Raw genomic sequence first — 19303 nt, 5'->3', positions numbered from 1 at the left:
CTTATATTAATATTTATGTTGGTGCAAGTCCACATCCTTGACGACGAGTAGGATTAGATATGCAGAGAGCTTCCCTATTGGAGGTGTTCCAATATCTTGAGCAATATGCCTTAGCTATTCTAAGTCACAGAATCACAGTGTCACAGAACTGCAGGGGCTGGAAGGGATCTCTGGAGATCATCTTGTCCAAATCCCCTGCTAAAGCAGGTTCTCTACAGTAGGCTACACAGGAAGGCATCCAGTTGCATTCTGAATATCCCCAGAGAAGGAGACTCCACAGCCTCTCTGGGCAGCCTGTGCCAGTGCTCTGTAGTCCCTAAACCAGTACTTTCCTTACGTTTATATAGAACTTCCTGTGTTCCAATTTGTGCCCACTGCCCCTTGTTTTGTCACTGGACATCGCTGAAAGGAGCCTGGCCCCATCCACTCAGCTCCCACCCATTAGATACTTGTAAGCATTACAATCATCTCAGTATTCTCTCCTCCAGGCTGAACAGCCCCAGGTCTCTCAGCCTTTCCTTGTAATGGAGGTGCTCCAGGTCCCTCAGCATCTTTCCAGCCCTCCACTGGACTCTCTCCAGTAGTGCCCTGCCTTTCTTGAACCAGGGGACTCCAGAAGTACGGCAGTGATATCTCATGTATTACATACATGGGATAAAAAGAGTATAAAGGATAAAACTTATGACTATTACTTCTCTATATCCCTATCATTGTAATTCAGCTAACACAGGCTATTATATTAGCAGATGTAGAAGAATTAAAAAGAGTAATTGGCACCATCAGGAAGACAAGCAAGACCAAAAAAGTAATTTAATATGGGTGCAACTGGACTATCATAAGATACGTTTAATTCAGGACTTAAAGTCAGGCATATAGCTAAGATTTTTCATTCTAGTAATAATAAAACCTCATTTTGAATTCATAAGGACTTGCAAGACTCAACATGCATTCTTTTTTTTTTTTTTTTTTTTTTTGCACATGAATAAAGTCTCCTTTACTTCCTACCTGGCGCTGAGTATTTTCTTCTGTAACTGAAGATGGTAGAAATTCAGGCTATTTTTCAAGTCCAAGTGGTGTTCAGCACCTCTGTCAACACAAAAGCAGTCATGGGTTATACTGTAGAAAACACATATTCTAGGCAATGTTTTATCAGATAACATCTGTGCATGCCTAAAATTAGAAACAGATGTAACAGGATCCTTCTAGTTTTGAAAGATTAACATCTTTTAAAGCTTAAGAATCTCCCTAGTCTTGTCACAGAGTGAACTATGTTTTTTTCCTCCTCATAAACTCTGTTACAAGGTTCATCTTAAAGTTGAGTACGTTATGAATTCAGCAACTGAGGATCATCATCAGCTAGAGTATTCTGTCTACTGTTGCATTTATTTCTGCATCTGACACTTCCACGTTATAGATGAAGTTTTAAGCAAAAACCTTCTGTCAGCACTCTAAAATATCTACAGATGTGGTCTATTTCCCAGAAGAGACACCAACATTTACAAGTGCACCCTTGTACGTGCACTTGCAGTGGTGCTAGTAAAACTCCAATCCTCGCAGTTCTGAAAACGTTTCATGCAATACTGAAAGTTTCTGCACAAAGAGTTACATTTCTTTCATTGTTTTTAAACACAGTGTTTGCCTTTTTTTCATGTGCTTTCTATCTTACAAGTTTATTACTATTTAATTCCCACTCCTCCTAAGACTGCTGATAATAAATCAGTTCCATAGGCCACGTGCAATAAAGAGGGAATCACTGCTATTCTGAATTCTTTGAACATCATTTTGTGCTTTCAGATAGCCAGAATCACACGAAATAAAGTTAGATGATTTGTTACAACTGGATAATACGCTGACATACCTAAAGCAGGTGTAAGTATCTTTAGTCATCACCACTAGTGTTGGGCAACTGCATAGGTCTTGGAATACAGATTTTCAGGGGAGACAGTTGTCAACAGGTCTAAATTACACCTAATTGGTAAGAGCAGTTCTATCTCAAGTTAGCTAGCTGATACTATACGTAGCAGAACTGGATTTTGTCAGCTGTCATATTTTGCTTTTCCTATGACAAAATTAAAAAGGCAATCCCAGTACCGGTCATGAACCTCTGACCTATAAGACAGGGAAACGCTATTCTCCCAAATATTCCCTTAAACAAAACTTTCACTGTTTACTTATGAATATGGGAAAATATCTTAAAATGCAACGTTAGGCATTAAAATATGCATGCTATGTGTACATCACTAATTTAAGTGAAGATGCTCACATCTAAAAATAACCCCAAATGCCAACAACCTAAATATAAATGGGAGTTACTAATAAACCCTCCTACTGCTCACACACCACTGTTCAAAAAGGATGCACCAGTAACAGTCTTCTGAAAACTGCCTCCCAAGTTGAATTTGTGCTAGGTGTTGTTCCTGTACTCTGTTATTCACTATTCTGGTGTCAGAGTTTGTTTCATCTTCTCATACAGCTGAAGTGTTTCAAATGACACCCAGCCACTGCCTATCACTCCAGATTCGTATTTGTATTTTCAGAAGCTTAACATCTTCCATGCAGAGAATCTGAAGGGATACATCTGCCCAATTTGCTATTTCTGTATAAACATGCTAAGGAGTACTTAATTACAGATATTTTTGTTATCAGTCTTATGTTTGGTCAGCTGGGAATCACAAAACAGTTTATCTTACATAAATCCACGAGAGTTTTCTCTTATTTGCTTGCATATGCAAATACTGCTGATGCTTTGAGGTAGCATCAGGCTCTGGGTAACCAACACTAATACCCTGCAGACAGAGCTATTAACTACAGTCTGTTCTCATGCTCACGTAGAGCTACCAGAATAATTTTGCAAGTAACTACTGGTTCTCATCAGTAGGATGAGTACGACTCATCCAGTCACACAAAGACCTGCAGAATGCCTTCACTTGTCCAACAAGGAGGACAAGCTGCCTGCAGCTCCAAGTAAAGCAGCTGTGCTGGGGCTTCTGTGTGCATTTAATGAGAGGAAGCAGCAGGCACATGCTGGCTCCCAGTCGGCAGCATCATAGAAAGGAGACCTCACCTGTGGGATGCCATGCTCACCAGTCCCAGCTGAGCTCTTTTTAAATACTCCAGATTCCTTTTTTGATTTCTGTCAAAAGGAGAGGCAGGGAATTTTCATACATAGCTTTTTCTCTGTGTCATAAAGCACTGCTGTATGTATGTATGTTGGAAGCTACCAGGCAAGTCTAGGTTTTATGTAGGGACTCCATGGGGTTTATATCTGAATGTTTTGACCCTTTTGAAAGAAGAAAGTAGACACAAAAATGTTCACTTCAGTAGATTAAAACAAAAATCAGCTTGTACCTCAGCTTCAACGTCTTCACTGCACCAAAAATCAAAAACTTAACAAAATTAGAGAGTGTCCGTGTGGACACCAGGGAAACATTACAAAAAAATACATGAAATGAGATATGCTCCTTGTGCTTCAGTGATTGAAAACTGGGTGTGAAATTTTGGTATATAATTGACCTCAGCAAGGCACAAGACAGGTCCTGCAAGGATGGGAGTAATCCTGGTCTCTTGGGAAAGAAATGTATGAGATTGATGTTCCCTTTTATCTCATGATACAGATACTTTCCTTATTGAGAATAGAAAAATACTAAATGAAAGAGGTTATGGCACAAATATGGATTCTGCAAGGCAAAAATAGAAAACAAAATTGTTAAGATAAAACATAATGAATGAAAGTGATGAAAAGTAACTACAGACCAGAAAGAAAGAAATCAGGAATTAAAAACAGATGGAATTTGTTTGTTTTTGTTTAATTTGTTTTTGTCTAATTTGAAAAAGATATACATGTTACGGAAAACAAATCAGTGAAATATCAAGAGAAAAAATATGAAAAAAAAACCCCACAATATGCTCCTGAGAACTGCAGGCTGGGGGTAGGAAAGCTAAGAGAGAGCTAAGCAGCAGTAAGTAACAAGGACTTGAAAATGAAGCATGTATTTGAATTGGCACAAAGAAGAAAATGACTACAAATATGGCAAAAATATTTAATGCTCTGTAAAATAGTTATATGTTTTCTGCATATAAAAGATTGGCTGGTATTAAAATGTTTTTCTAGCTCCAGACTTCACTTGACATTAAGAATTCCTGGAAAGGTAGGCTTGAGACGGTTTTTTTCCTACTCTAGGCCTAGCACGTACTTACTGATGCTTGTGAGCAACCTCACATGGGTGCCTTACTTTGAACAGACAGTGGGCTAAACATGCTCCTTTCATAACAACCTAGACTACAGAAAAGGTATTTAGTCCTGTATGTGCAATCTGACACAACGCAGAATGTACCAGCCCAGTACAACTGCACTGTAAGCTACGGCCTTGGTGAACACTCGCTAAGTTCTCCACATGTACCACAATCAAAAATAAGAATTGTGATCTACAAATACTCTCCTAGTGGGAACTTCTAGCTATTTTTATGCTGTTAAAATTATTTTAAGACCTCTCTGTGATTAATTCTCATTATAAATATTCAATACGTGGCACATATTTTACCCCTAAAAAACCCTAAGTAGTTGAGCGGTCCCTCTTTTAAAGTATCCTTCACATTTAACAGATAGAAAAATGGGTGAATAAACCAGCATGAAACTGAAGTTAATGACAGAACTCAGTGATGGGATTCAGGGTAAGTACCAAAGTTCACTTCAGCCTTGACCAAAATATAGTTACTTGGGCTTTTCATGTGTATTCCAGTTCCCTGTGTTGGCAAACAGTCCTCTTGACAAAAACATCCTTAGAATGCTGTGAAAGAAGTTAGGAGTTTTCAGTTTAGTTCGAGTTCTGTTTGTGTTAGATGGCTTTGAACACAGTACTTGCACTCTGAAAGCCATTTGCTTGCTACATTGGTAGTCAGAATCCAGGGTATGGCATGATGTCTGGTTAAACGAGCTCCTCAGGAAACATAACATAAAGCACACAGAAAAAGGAAATTTCCAGTCCCTCCCTGGTGCACATGATGGGTAAGTTTTCCTGATGGGTAAGCCATGATCCAGCTTGGCCCTGAGTTATATTACAGTCAGTTTGATCGGAGCAGGCCTGAGAGATGTGTTCTCACTCACTGTACCCACAGTGAATCATTATGAGAAATAGCCTAGGAATTTGGTTTGCTCGTGTTGTTTTTTTGGGGGGAGTTTATTTTTGATAAGCACTGTATAATGAAAAAAAAAAAAATCTACAGCCCACAGAACTGCCATGGATGTAGTTAGCCATGGTTTTGTGAAGAGGTTTTAACCTATAACACTGGAAGTTGTCCTAAGTTCACAAGAACAGAGCTTTTGCTAGTAAAGTACCATCTAAGACAGCCAACATTATAAAATTCTTATCATGTTGTCACAACAGATAAGGGGCTGAAAAGCAAGGGTCCTTCCCTGCCTTTCTCACTATACTGAAAACCATGGGGCAGGGTTTGCAAAGATGACCAGAAATTGACAGAAAATTCTTAGCACACTGTAGGCACCTAACTTCCAATGGGCAGAGCCCTTAAGCTAGATGTTGAAGTTAGATGGTGTTAATACTCTAAGCATCAAACCTGAAATAGGGCATACACCCAAAAATAAGCTCCTTAGTGATATCATACTGCTCATCGTAAGTGTGCAGCACCCAAAATCATGAGTATCTGGAGAAACTTAGCCTCAGCATATTCCTTTTAACCACCCATAAGTGCTCCATTAAAACAATATTTTTTGTTCTATGAACGCCCCATGGTACAAATAACTGCGTGTATAAATGCAAGAAGGAAAAACAGCAGCTCCCAAGCAGCCTTCTCAATGTATACTGCTGACCAACAAAATGTAAAGTAAGTCTCTGATCGTTTGCCAGGGTCACATCTGTGTGCAGAAAAAGCAGCAAGATCGCAGAGAGAGAGTTTTCCTTGTTCCTATTACCTGAATGGATTATGACATGTGTTTTACATTGCATAGGCAAATTGATTCATACAAAAGAAAAGCTTGAACATAGTCTATTTCTTAAGCCATGCTTTCCTAAGGTTTTTTCAGATTCAGAGAGGTATGTCTTCCTTTCCTTTTTAAGTCTTGTTGCTTGCTGCCTGGGTTTATCAAAATATGTTCCTGAGGGGTTGAAGACAGGTTCACTATTTTTAGTTCTTCTTGCCTCTCTCTAAGTATCAAGGGATATCACTGAGAGCACAGAAGCCAACAAATTCTGGGACCTTACAGATGAGGAGAAACAACAATGAGAAAAGATGATTTAAACAGGAAAAAAAAAAAAGATAAAATCCAGTTAGGAAAGGCTCATCCCTATGAACCACCTTTTGGTTACGTGCACAGCATTATTTCACAATTATCTAAGGATGTAAAGACTCCTTAAATATTGCACAAACGTGGAAGCATAACTTCTGCTTGTCTCTATATTAGTGGCCCCAGACCTATCAAATTGGACTAGTCAAAGCTCAGCATACTACCAGCTGGTTTAATGTGGGCTCAGTAGCCTCAGACCAATTCCCAGCCACAAAACGTGCCCCTGGCAGTATCAGGAATGCTGATATTTTTTTTCCAGGACTTCAGTGGTGAAGCCAGACAGTCAATAGATATCTTTGCTTTTGAATTCTCTCTTAACAAGTGACGTATGGAGTGCTGCACAAAGCTGGTTTTTGCCTGTGTATTGGACCTCTACACTGGCTGCTGCTACAGTACACGTAGCTCAAGAAATAAGAATGTCTGCTACAATTTTTTTCTGAGACTAATACTTACATGTCAAGAAGGGGAAGCCTACACCATGGAGCAAGGATAGCTCCAATATGAACACAGACATCCTCATAAAGACCCACACAAAGGCTCACAAAACTGTTCTTTGTGCTTATTTTTGTTTTCTCTTTGGAACTTAGCTCATTTTTATTAAGTTGCTCAATAAAATTTAATGGGATTGGAGTTTCATGCTGTGCTGAAGAGTTTACAATGCTCAAAAAACTGGCGCTGAGAGTAAAAATGAACTCATTAAAATTCTTAGACATTGTACTGGTGTAGCTGCTTTCATTCAAGAATTTCAGTAACACGTTCTGATCATTAATCACCACTCCCACATGCCGTGTATAAAACGTATTATTGAACCAAATACAGATGAGACAAAGAAAAGATGCTAATTGATTTGGCTGAGCTTATCTGGGACTTAATCTAAAGATTCTGTTCAAATTCCTGGGCACTGTTATTGCTGTTGCCTTAAAACGGATAGAGAGGCTTGACCACAGCTCTGGAGAAGAATCTAGGGATCCATAACCCCAAGCAGCCAGCTCTGGTCACCTGCACCCAGGATGAACAACAGGCACAGGTTTCGTGGGTCTACACTGAAATATGGCTGAAAAGTTATCGTTGTGTAATTTTATGGTTTTGATGGACTTCCCATGTTTAATCAGATCTGTCATGTGCACGTGCACATATTTATTTGATTTCTTTCCTCTTTATTGTTTATTCCCAAGCCAGTTGCTTTCAACCTGTTTGCAGCCTGATGATGGAAAAAGGAGTTGACACATGTCCATAAGGACACCAGTCAGCCATCTGCCTTTACGTCTGGGCCAAGTCTGCGCTTCTAATACTTAAGAACAACAATCTTTCTGTACATGAATAATAGAATCATAGGATGATTTGGTTTGGATAGGACCTTAAAGATTGTATAGTTTCAGACCCTGACCATAGGCAAGGACACCCCCCTCTAGGTCAGACTGCCCAAAGCCCCACCCAATCTGGCCTTGCCTCATAATCAAGAATTTCTTCCTAATGCATAATCTAAATCTCCTCTCTTTTAGTTTAAAACTGCTTGCCCTTGTCCTGTCATGACACTCCCTGATAGAGTCCCTAACTTTCCTGCAAGCCCCCTTCAACTACTGGAGTTCCCATAGTCTTCCCTTCTCCAGGCTAAATAACCCCCAACTCTCTCAGCTTCTATTCACAGAAGAGATGCTCCAGCCCTCTAAGAATCATCATGCCCCTCTTCTGAACCTGCTTCAAAATGTCTATGTCCTTCTTGTGCCGGTGACCCCATAGATGAACATAGCACTGCAGGTGGGATCTCATGAGAGCAGAGTAGAGGGGGAGAATCACCTCCTTTGCTCTGCTGGTCATGCTTCTTTTTATGCAGGCCAGGATAAGGTTGGCTTGACGAAGGCTGATATAACAATACTGACATGAAATAAAATCTGGAAGGGATTTCAACTGCCATCCTCTGGAGCACTGCACTAGATTGCAATAAGAAGTCAGTCAGTTCTGATAGGATGCCATTCCAGGTAGAAGGAAAGTGGTGACAGGTCTTTGGTAGAACAGCTGACATCCCACTTTCTGGGTAGCATGCTGCTGACATTCCCATAGTTTGAATGTGCTGCAGCCTATTGCTGACAGGAATGAAACAAGCTAGTTGCTGACAGGTTAGATCCAGGAATATGGCTGCAGTGCTTCAGATGCAAGCAGGCCTCCCTGCATGGACCTGCAACAAACCTTCTGGGAAGACATTTCTTTATGATTACTTTTGGGATCTGTTTATTCATTTTTGTCAAGCTCTTTAGTGGCCCTCAAGCAAGAGGCACATCTACACCCAAATGTCTTACTTGCTTGTGACTGTTACACTCCAAGAAAACATAGTCCAAGGGTCAGTACAGCAGCTTAATGTACGCTGGGGAAAACAAAGACTGCAAGGCGAGCCCATAGGCACTACGTTCTTTGGTCACACACTGCTGCAGGTTCTTTCCATGTTAAAACTTCTCAGTACGAGTATGCATTCTTCACACAGATGTTGTATATTTTGATTTCCATCCTGCATAAATTTTCAATGTAAAGTCAAGAATCTATATATGTACTTTACCCATTTTTTTTTTTTTTACAGAACATTTCACCTCCTGGAAAAACAAAAAACAAACAAACAAAAAAAGAACAAATAACAATGTCTGAAACATTGATACATGGATTGATTTATTTTTTACCTTCTCTCCCATTTCTCAGCCTGCTGGAATGTGGAAAAATAGCTAGTTTTAGGAGGTCAAGATTTCATGCAAATCTGTCATACAAGGTGTAGAGCATGGAAATGTCACTCCATGGGACTCCTTCAGAAGCTGTTAACTCCAGTAATGTCACTGTCTAAGACCTAGCCGATGCTTATAGATTGTCCACAGCAAAAACCCATGGGAAACTCATACCAGAAGAATGGCTGCTGGTACAGCACCGCTCCTTTCAAAACAGAAGTGGGAGCCAATAGGTTGACAGGATCTGTTCTTGACTTAAGACAAGTTTATTATTATAAACTGCTTTTGAGAATTTCCCTGGGTTTTACTTGGTAAAAATAGCAAGCTTTACAAAGACACAACATAAGAATTACAATAAATACTATTTTTTAAAGTCATTGGTATTATTATTCCTTCACGGGTCTAAAACTTGAGGAGAAATTTGCTTAGGGCCATGGTATCATTCACACTAATATCCGAAGTGTTAACAAAATGACTGTGTTTGTATGTTCATAAGTAATTCAGTTTCAGTTTGAGAAAGCAACTCTTAACTTGTGAGAGGTTCAGGAAAAGGTGGTTATGAAGTTATTGCCAAAGACTCATATGTAACAAATGCCCTTCTGTGTTAGAAACGTATTAAGTAACAGCAAGACCTTTCTGCTTTGGAAACTCCGTAATTTTCGTCTAGCTATCAGTTCCTAAGAGATTATTACAGATGATCTTTGGCCCACTCAATGGGACTCATGGTATGTGCTTGTGCCATCAGAAACAGGCATCAAAAATAAATGCTGTATCTTGAACTGAACTTCACAGGCAAACTGGGCTCCCTTCAAAGTGCAAAGAGAGGACTGCTGTTCTTTTTATAGCCTCTCACATGCAACCTCACACGAAATATTTCTGTCCATAGCAGCACTATGAGAGGTTCATAAAACTCTTTTGTATTGTGTATTAACAATTGCTGTGCATGATAAAGGCATTAGGTGACGATGATCTTGCAGTGAGATACTCTCCTTTTAGCTTATTTTGCCAATAAGAGAACATCCACCTTTATGCTAGAGCAGAACATACAAGCCCTATCAAGGCTTTTAGGCAGTAGAAGTATTAGGAGTCAAGGACAGAAAGAAAGTCACAATCTGAAAAAAATATATGCTTAGGAGAAAGCATAGCTGATGTGCCCACTTCTTGTTACTTACAGAATTCAGCTGTATGAAATCTTTCGAAAATGACTGCCACATCACTTCTGCACGCCAAAAAAGAATTGATATATGGATATACAGGGGGAGCGCAGGATGGGCTAATGGATGTGTTGCTGTGTGGGTCCATGCCCACAGAATAATGTAGGCATGTTATGCATGAAAGAGCCAGGGATGTCGTTCCTGCCTTTCAGCAGGAGAAACAAAGGCAACACAAACTTCTGCTCCCCTAACAATGGTTACTGGTTGCTGTTCCCTGTAGGTTGTTTTGGTGCCTAGATGAGACATCCAAGCAGAGCTCCAAGGAGATATATTCTTTGATATTTCTTAATCTTCTCAGACATTGCATAACTTTGTGACTGATGTAATGGAACAAGCTCGGGACAGGCAAATACTGACAGCTCCACCATTCCATAAGGCATAAAGAGTCCACTTCTGCAGGTAGTCAAGTAGTGTGGCCTGTGACCAGCCAGAAGCCAAGAATAAAAGAATCTGAGTTACATAGGATTTAGAAAAAGACAAGCACACACCATCTTTGTGAAGACAAAGTTATCTTACCGCAGTGCTGAGATTAAGACATGAGATCAGAAGGCCTGTCTCAAGATCGTGGTGATTGAGCAGGACCCAGAGCAGAGATATCAAAAGTTGCAGAATTCTTTATTATAGCTTGGGAAGTCAACCCAAACATTTGAAAGATCTAAAATACTTTTCAGTATGAGCTCCTGAAATGCCATAAATTGATAGGCATAAACCTTTCACAATTGCCCATCAACCAGTGGTTGATTAGAAGCTTCCTGATAAACCTATGATTTAGTAGCAATCAGAAACCTATCTAATTATTTACCTGGACAAAACCTTATATTCAGGCAAAAGAAGAGAAGACTCAGTACCCTATCATGTAGCAAGAAAACAGAAGAAACCATCATGTTTTGTGGGTGGATTTGCTCTTAGTAGTGCACTGTAAACAGCAAGGAGAAATGAAGAAAGAGGAGGCAAGCAGTGTGGCAAAGCACCAGTTTTTAGAGTGGAGCTTGCCAGAAGGACAGGCGTGGAGCTACAGGCCAAGTCATTGTTTTTGTTCAAATATGGTCAGATGAATATAATTTGTGTACGACCTTTATACATATCAAATACGTACCCTATCATCATTATGTTGTTTTTTTTTTTTTCTGAATGGTAATAACACATATGAGCTTTTATTGACTAATTGCTGGAATATAAAAGGGGCATCAACTTTTCTTACAAAAGGAAATCGCTTTTTTAATGCTCATTTTCCCTACAAGAAACTAATTGCAAAATGACAGTTTGCTATTACATTAAATACTTTAAAAAGACATTTTAATGTGAATTCAGATAGCTAACGGGATGACATATTACAGTCTGTAATGCATGTAGTAAAAGACCAAAACCTCCTCAAAAACCTCTAAATACCAGCCAGAGCAAGGCTGTCGACTCCCGCCCCCAAAGCAGTTTGCAAAGAATAGCAATACCCACAGATGTAGTAAAAATTGTCAGTAAAACATATAGAATGAATGTCACTTAATTATCAGTGCACCAGAAGGAGATAAAGTTGTAACACCATAACAGAGCAAAAATGTCCAGTAGCTTTGCCTGGAATTGGAGTGAAAGCCATCATGCTACACAACCTACAGGCAGGCAACACAAAGCAAGCACTTGGAGTTAAGCACCAGGAATGCAGACAAATATATATTTATTAACCTATCAGTAGGAGGTTTGATCTGGAAAAGACTGAGAAATGATGAGGATACCTCAGCGTCATTTCTGACGTCACTTTCTGGAGCAGGAGCTGGGCACTGGCTACCGACAGAAGATGACCATCTTCAGAAAACAACTGTGTTGCTTGGAATATAATGTGATTCATAGGATAGCTTTCTCAGATGTTTATGAAGTTCAGTACTGAGCATTAAGAAGCAGAGAATGCTTTGATTGGTACAGTGGTAGCTCTGCTGTACAGTAGGGGCCAGCAATTCATCACTATCTTAATGTCAAAGGGTAAGGATAAAGGAAAGGTGGTTGCTGCTAATTTTTCTAAAACAGAGCTACTGATAACGTGAAGTGATGGAAATGGCCTTCCCTCCTATTTCTTTTTTTCCTCACAGTCCCTTGAGATGTGGCGCCTTCTCAGCTCACTATATGGCACCACAAAGGTGGATTTGCTGTTTCTTTGTTTACTATTTTCACGTTCTACAGGGAGAACAGAGAGATGAGCCTTCTAACCTACTATAAATGAATTCTCCTCTATCATACCCTTTACAAAACAGGTGTAACTTCTTTCAGATGTTGTCTCTTCCTCTTCCTTTTTTCAATTAACAAAAGGCATGTCCTGTTATGACTACATTCTACTATTCTACTTATTCTATGTGCTTGAACTTTCCCTAAACCTTCCTTTCTGGGGAAATTCTAAAAAGTGTGTGGCAGGTTCTTTAATTCATTTTTAGCTGTAGCACAATATTGTATTTGGCTGAGTGATTAAGACTAACATTTACATGACACTTAGGGCACACTATTTTCTAGACTGTCTGTCACGAGTTGATGGACGGCAAAAAAGCCTGGATGTGAAGTCTTGTATATTCATGTGGAAAAGCAGAGTGGGGACTGCTTGGCTTGGAGGATGAAAGAATTTGGGGCTTAGAAAGCCCAATTCTCCTCAGTGAGAATTTGTAAAGGGAACAATACCATAGAATCATAGAATCGTTTTAGTTGGAAGGGACACTTAAAGATCACCTAGTCCAACTCCCCTGCAATGAACAGGGACATCCACACCTAGATCAGGTTGTTCAGAGCCCTGTCCAGCCTTACCCTGAATGTCTCCAAGGACGGGGCATCCACCACCTCTCTGGGCAACCAGATCCTGTGCCTCACCACATTAACTGTAAAACACTTCTTACATCCAACCTAAATCTCCCCTTTCAGTTTGAAACCATTTCCCCTTGTCTTGTCACAGCAAGATCCTGTCCCCTTCATTGCTGTAGCTCCCCTTTAGATAAGGAAAGGCTGCTACCAGGTCTCCCCTGAGCCTTTTCTACCCCAGGCTGAACAGCCTCAGCTCTCTCAGTCTGTCCTCATAAGAGAGGTATTCCATCTCTTGCATTACTTTTGTGGCCCTCCTCTGGACACACTCTAACAGGTCCGTGTGTTTCCTATACTGAGGACTCCACAACTGGATGCAGTACTTCAGGTGAGGCCTCACCAGCGCACAGTAGAGGGGCAGGTTCACCTCCCTCGATCTGCTGGCCATGCTGCTTTGGATGCAGCCCAGGATTCAATTGGCCTTCTGTGCTGTGAGGGCATACTGCTGGCTCATGTGCAGCTTTCCATCCACCAGTACCCTCAGGTTCTTTTTAGCAGGCTTGTACTCCATCCTTACTTCCCCCAGCTGGTACTGATAGCACAGCAAGACCTTGCACTTGGATACGTTGAATCTCATTTATGAGGTTCATCTGGGCCCACTGTTCAAGCTTGTCTAGGTCCCTCTGAATGGCATCCCGTCCCTTGGGCATGTTAGCTGCACCACACAACTTGGTTTCATATGCAAAGTTGCCACTGATCACTACTCTCTGCGAACAATCTCGTAACCAGTTCCTTGTCCAACAAAAAATCCACTGTCAAATTAATATCTTTCCAATTTGGAGAGAAGGATGTTATGGAGGACTGTGTCAAAGGCCTTACTGAAGTCTAGACAGACGACATCAGTAGTTCTTCCGTTGTCCACTGACACAGTTACACCATCATAAAAAGCAACCAGGTTGGTCAGGCAGGACCTTCCCTTGCAGAAGCCATGCTGGTTATCACATATCACCTCCCTTTCTTCCATGTACCTTAGCATAGCTGCCAGGAGGATCTGCTCCATCATGCTCCCCAGAACTTAGATGAGGCTGACAGGTCAGTAGTTTCCTGAGACATCCTTTCTACCCTTCTTAGAAATAGGTGCTATATTACTTTTTCTCCAGTCACCAGGGACTTCACCTGACTGCCTTCGCTTTTCAAATATCATCAAGAATGTCTTGGCAACTACATCAGTCAATTCCCTCACTGCTCTGGGATACACCTCATTGGGACCCACCACAGACTTACGGATGTTCAGGTTCCTCAGGCATTTGCAAACCAGATCTTACCTAGTCTATTATCATTCTAGATGAGTTCCTTAAAACACTAGAATATCCTTGAACATTAATAGACTAAGCAGATGCATTTAAGAACTGGGACCGGAGATTTCAAACTGAGGTTAGATATCAAGTCTCACCAAAAAGAAATGGGTATTTGGTATACATTTCCCTTTGTAAATTCCAGTTTTCATTCACTTAATAACAGCACCTGTTACACTACGACAAATCAAATAAAAATAATTCTCTATGAACAAATGTCTTCAGTCTTGAATTCTTCGCTTTTTAAAACAACTCATTGCATTTGATAGGTGCTACTGTTAATTCAAAAAGATAAGAATTTATTTAAACACTAGCCTCTAGGCAGACTGCAGCTCATTTGCAATCTGACTTTCTCAGAAGAACTCAAGAACTACGCCTGAAATGACCCACAGGAAGCTCTGCCTGTTTGTCAAACATCTAGCGTTCATTTTAGCAAATTTCAAAGAGAAAAAAAAAAGACAAAAGAAAAAAGGAAGAAGGGAATGGGCTTGCATTTTATCTTGACCAATATAACAGGCACTTAGCATTCTGTTCTGAATAGAAAAATTTGACTTGAAAGCAAAGACTGCCCTATAATTTCATACTATGCGATGAGTTAAATTGTTAGCCCATCCAGCTAACTATGCAAATCAGTATAAAAACAGGCAAGAGAACTGATCCAGAGATAGAGGGCCAGTGGCCTCCTGAGGCCACCTGGGGAGGTGGTCCTGCCCCTGTACTCGGCACTGGTGGTACCTCACCTCAAGTGCTGCGTTCAGTTTTGGGCACCTCAAAGCAGAAAGGACACTGAGGTGCTGGAGCAGGTCCGAAGAAAAAGGGCAACAAGGCTTGTGAAAGGCCTGGAGAATATGCACTATGAGGAGAGACTGAAGAAACTGGGGCTGTTTAGTCTGGGGAAGAGGAGGCTGAGGGGAGACCTTACTGCTGTCTTCAAATACCTAAAGGGTGATTGCAGTGAGAGTGGGGTTGGTATCTTCTCACTGGTAACAGGACAAGGGGAAATGGCCTCAAGTTGTGCCAGGGTAAGTTTAGGTTGGATATCAGGAAACACTTCTTTAGAGAAAGGGTTGTTAAGCACTGGAATAGGCTCCCCAGGGAGGTGGTTGAGTCACCATCCCTGGATGCGTTTAACAACTATTTGGATGTGGTGCTCAGGGACACGATGCAGCGGAAGGTTGTTAAGAGTTCGGGTAGTATGGTTAGGTTGTGGTTGGACGCAATGATCTTTAAGGTCTTTTTCAACCTGAGCAATTCTGTGATTCTACGAGCAGGAGCACTCGTTACCTCTCTGCTTTTTCTCAGTTGCCCAAGGAGAGCAACAGCAGGTTACACAAAGCAACCTTACTGGGCACATCTGTATCATACTCAGTATTTTCAGACTTGAAACTAGCTGTGCTTTATATCAGATAGACAAGACAGAAGTAATGAACACCAAGGCTCTAATAATTCATCTTCTCCTCCACTTCCAAAATATTCCTCTTGCGCACTTTACCGAGGCACTTTCCTATTCAGATGCAGAGTTATGTCTAACCATTTAGAAACCTTTAGAAACATTTAACATTTCTTACATTTAGAAAACTTTCCTGCTTGCCAAACGAGAAGATGTTTTACATTTCTTCAGCTCATTTTGTCCTCTTGCAGAGAATGGGGAAGAACATGCAGAAATACAGGAAAAGAAAAATTGCTGCTGAAATCACAGCAAATACCATTATCATTCGTCTCTGACACTTTTCAACTCTCACTTTTGAAAATGTGTATTATAGAAATGGTTTGCATGTACAAACATTTCAGCCCAAAGCAACATACGCTCTTCTCAACCCCCTTCAAAAGTTTCAATCTTCCTATATATTTAAGTGTCTATGTAGCACCATATATAAAAACTAAGGCTGCAAACTCATAGTAGAGTCGAACACTCAAAAATTCAGACATATGAAAGGCAAGATTAAGTTGGTCTAGCACATACGATCGTGTTTTATATATACATATATATATATTACATAGCACATGTGACCGTGATTCCTTCACTGTGATGATCACAGTCTCCTCTTTCTCCCTGCTTTCTGCTTCATTCTTCCCAATAAGTTTTCATTATCTCTTTCCTTCTTTTGAGCTTGTCAGGCTTGTCCTTTACACTGCTTACACCTTATTTCTAGTGTTATTTCAAGTTTGGGCCCAGGTCCCAGTTGTACTGTGGAAATGGCTTTTCTCCAGTTCCTTCACCTACTCAACCTCATAACTCCTCCTGCAGCGCTTCCCCTCTGACTGTCCTTTTTCTGTCCTGACTTACAGTTCTGGCTTGGTGCCTGCCACTTCAAGTATCCTTTACTTGGTTGCTGACCTGCTTTTGGCGTACTCTCTCATCAACACCTAGTTTCTTGACTAGCCAGAAGTCTGGGCCTTTCTTGCTTTCATCACACCTGCCTCATCTCCTTTATTTTCTCTCTAGTCTACTAGCCCCAGTTCCTAATCTCCTTACTCAGCTATTCCCAAACTCCAGGTCTCAGTTTTGTCTGGACCTATCCACCACACTGGCACTGAACTCACTTTCCCAGGGAGCCCTTGTCACTTAGACTAGTCTTCTCTGATCCAGCTGCTGCTCCCAGTTCCAGATCTGTTTTTGTCCCCAGTACCTTTCATTTTGTTATTCTCCTGGTCTATAAACACTAGTAGCAAGCCTCCTGCTATGCTGCACACTTCAGGTCTGGTTACTGTCCACCCTGCACTCTGATGGAACAAGTCTTTCTGGTGATGAGGGCACCAGGAGCAGAGGGGTGAACAGAAGTCCTTCTGCTCACGAACTTGTTCCTGGACTTTCTCCATGGCCCTGACTGAAGCCCCAGCAGTTCAGAGCAGCAGTTGCAGGAACAACCTGGTAACTGGGGCATGCTCTGCTCGTATGCAGGGCTTTGGCATTTATTCTTGGAATTTAGCAACTAAAACCACTATACAGCCTTTACAGAGCATATATGAAATGCTTCCTTAACATGTCCATATACTGTCCAGTATGATACAAACCAACGATCAGCACCTCTTGGGAATATGACAAAGAAATGCACATAGATTTTAAGCAAACACAGGTACATTTTTAAGACCATGGTGAAAGGTACATCTTTCCTATTTCAACCATATATCTGGGATGTCCGAAGACACACAGGGAACGCTTACATCTTCTACAAAAGGTCACCTTTTCTGTTTCTTACTGTGCCCAGCTTGAAAGCAAACTACTCTTCTGAGTTGCATTCTCAGGAATGGCCAGACTCTTGGCTCCAGTTCTTACACACGCACACACCGAGTACGTCAGCAGAAAGCAGCCAGCCAGAGCAAGGACTGTCAGCCCAGACGTCCAAGAACAAGATGGAGAGGACACAGGCACTGCAGCGGTAGGGCTGGCAGCTTGGGAACAGCCACTGCTGCTGACCTGCGGGACGTGGCTGCTTTGGGTAGCAGGCCCCGTCTCTATCTGACTTACTAAATTGTGTTTAATGGGTGTGAACTCTGGCCTTCATGTGTTCCTGAACCTCTTCCAGACTCAGAGACCTTCCTCACAGGAAATTTAAGTTTTACTGTTCTTTGGCTACGCTTTGTGGGAACGTAGATCTGTGAAATATGCCAGACTACATGATGGGGAAATGTTTTCTAAGCACCAGTTTTCTTCTGTGCAGTCACATGGCCCTGTGTGAGCCAAGGATGCAGAAAGTATTAGCAGAGGTGTAAAAGAAAAAAAAAGTACTCTGAAATGACTTTGCACCGTTGATGTGCTTAGAGCTGTGAAACAACCAACTTTAACAAATTTCTTTCATTTTACACAATTTCTCCTAAAAATTGAACCACGGAACAGACTTTTCTTTTTCCTCATATGTAGCATCTTGTTTTTTTTGTTTTTTTTTTGTTTTTTTTCCTGGCTTATGCTTTGAAATTTATTTTGGAAGGAGACTGTAATTAGCGAAGGGTGCAAGACTGAACCATGTGTGTCACTCCAAGCTGCCGGGGAAATATACCGAGCCCTGCAGACACTGTGGTATTCTGTTGCCTAGAACATGCAGTATGTTGCATGATAAAAAGCTTCTGCCCGTGAGGGAATAATAACTCTTTATGTATAAAGACTGAAAGAATAATGACTCTTACTGTAAGGACTGAAAATTCAATGCAAGGAAATGTCACTTGTGAAAATAATATCCATCAAGCTTACCGTAAATCAAAGCTTAAGAAAGATCTTTATATTATTATTATTTTTTTTTTTTACTGGAGACAAAAAAAGAAAAAGAAGTTTTGTTTACACATGGCTAAGAGCCATATCTGAGCCCCACCCCAGCCTTCCATTTTTGCTAGACAGAATCTATAGCTAAGTAATAACTTTATATTTAAAAAGCCTTATAATTACTTCATATATGAGGGCTTCTCATATATAAATTACTTTACATAGAAGCCAAATAATTACTTTATATCTGAAAGCAACACCTCCTACTTTATTATATTGGCACTCAACATCAGAAGTGGATATTGGTGGTATGGCAGCAGAGGCTGAACCTTTTCACCAATATTCCATTACCTGTTGCTGCTGTGCAACAGATGGCAGCAGAGGGGCAGTCTGACAGAATGGCGTCTGACGTTGGAGCGTCTACGAAGCAAAAGCGTGCCAATGAAGTCCTCCATGCAGAAGGAATGGCACCCACTGACATTCATGGACACTTGTGGAGACCAAACAGTAGATGTTTGCATAAGGCAGTGGGTGGTGTGTCTCAGCAGTGGCAATAGTGACAGCAGTCACCTCCACTGGAGGAGATTTTGACGAGCACAGCATGCAGGCTTTTGTTCATTGCTGGCAACACTGCAACGGTAACGGTGGTGCCTATGTTGAAAACCAGTGTTTTGTAGCTGAGAATTTACTCTACAAAACAGTGTTACTGTGCTGTGTATTGTATCTGTTGTAATTTCCATGGAAATAAACAGGCATTA

General features: G+C 40.9%; 1 protein-coding gene across 2 annotated transcripts in view; it reads right to left on the bottom strand.

Moving 5' to 3' along the window:
• Positions 1–19303, bottom strand: part of DCBLD2 (discoidin, CUB and LCCL domain containing 2) — a 310431-nt gene that overhangs the window by 143772 nt on the left and 147356 nt on the right. For both annotated transcript variants that reach the window (XM_046939846.1, XM_046939850.1), the window contains one exon: positions 1006–1086. The gene's annotated coding sequence lies outside the window, so the exon portion shown is untranslated. The remainder of the gene's footprint in view (positions 1–1005; positions 1087–19303) is intronic.

Source organism: Gallus gallus, chromosome 1, assembly GCF_016699485.2.
Source record: "Gallus gallus isolate bGalGal1 chromosome 1, bGalGal1.mat.broiler.GRCg7b, whole genome shotgun sequence".
NCBI classification, from domain to species: domain Eukaryota; kingdom Metazoa; phylum Chordata; class Aves; order Galliformes; family Phasianidae; genus Gallus; species Gallus gallus.
This window is presented reverse-complemented; position numbering and strand designations above follow the sequence as displayed.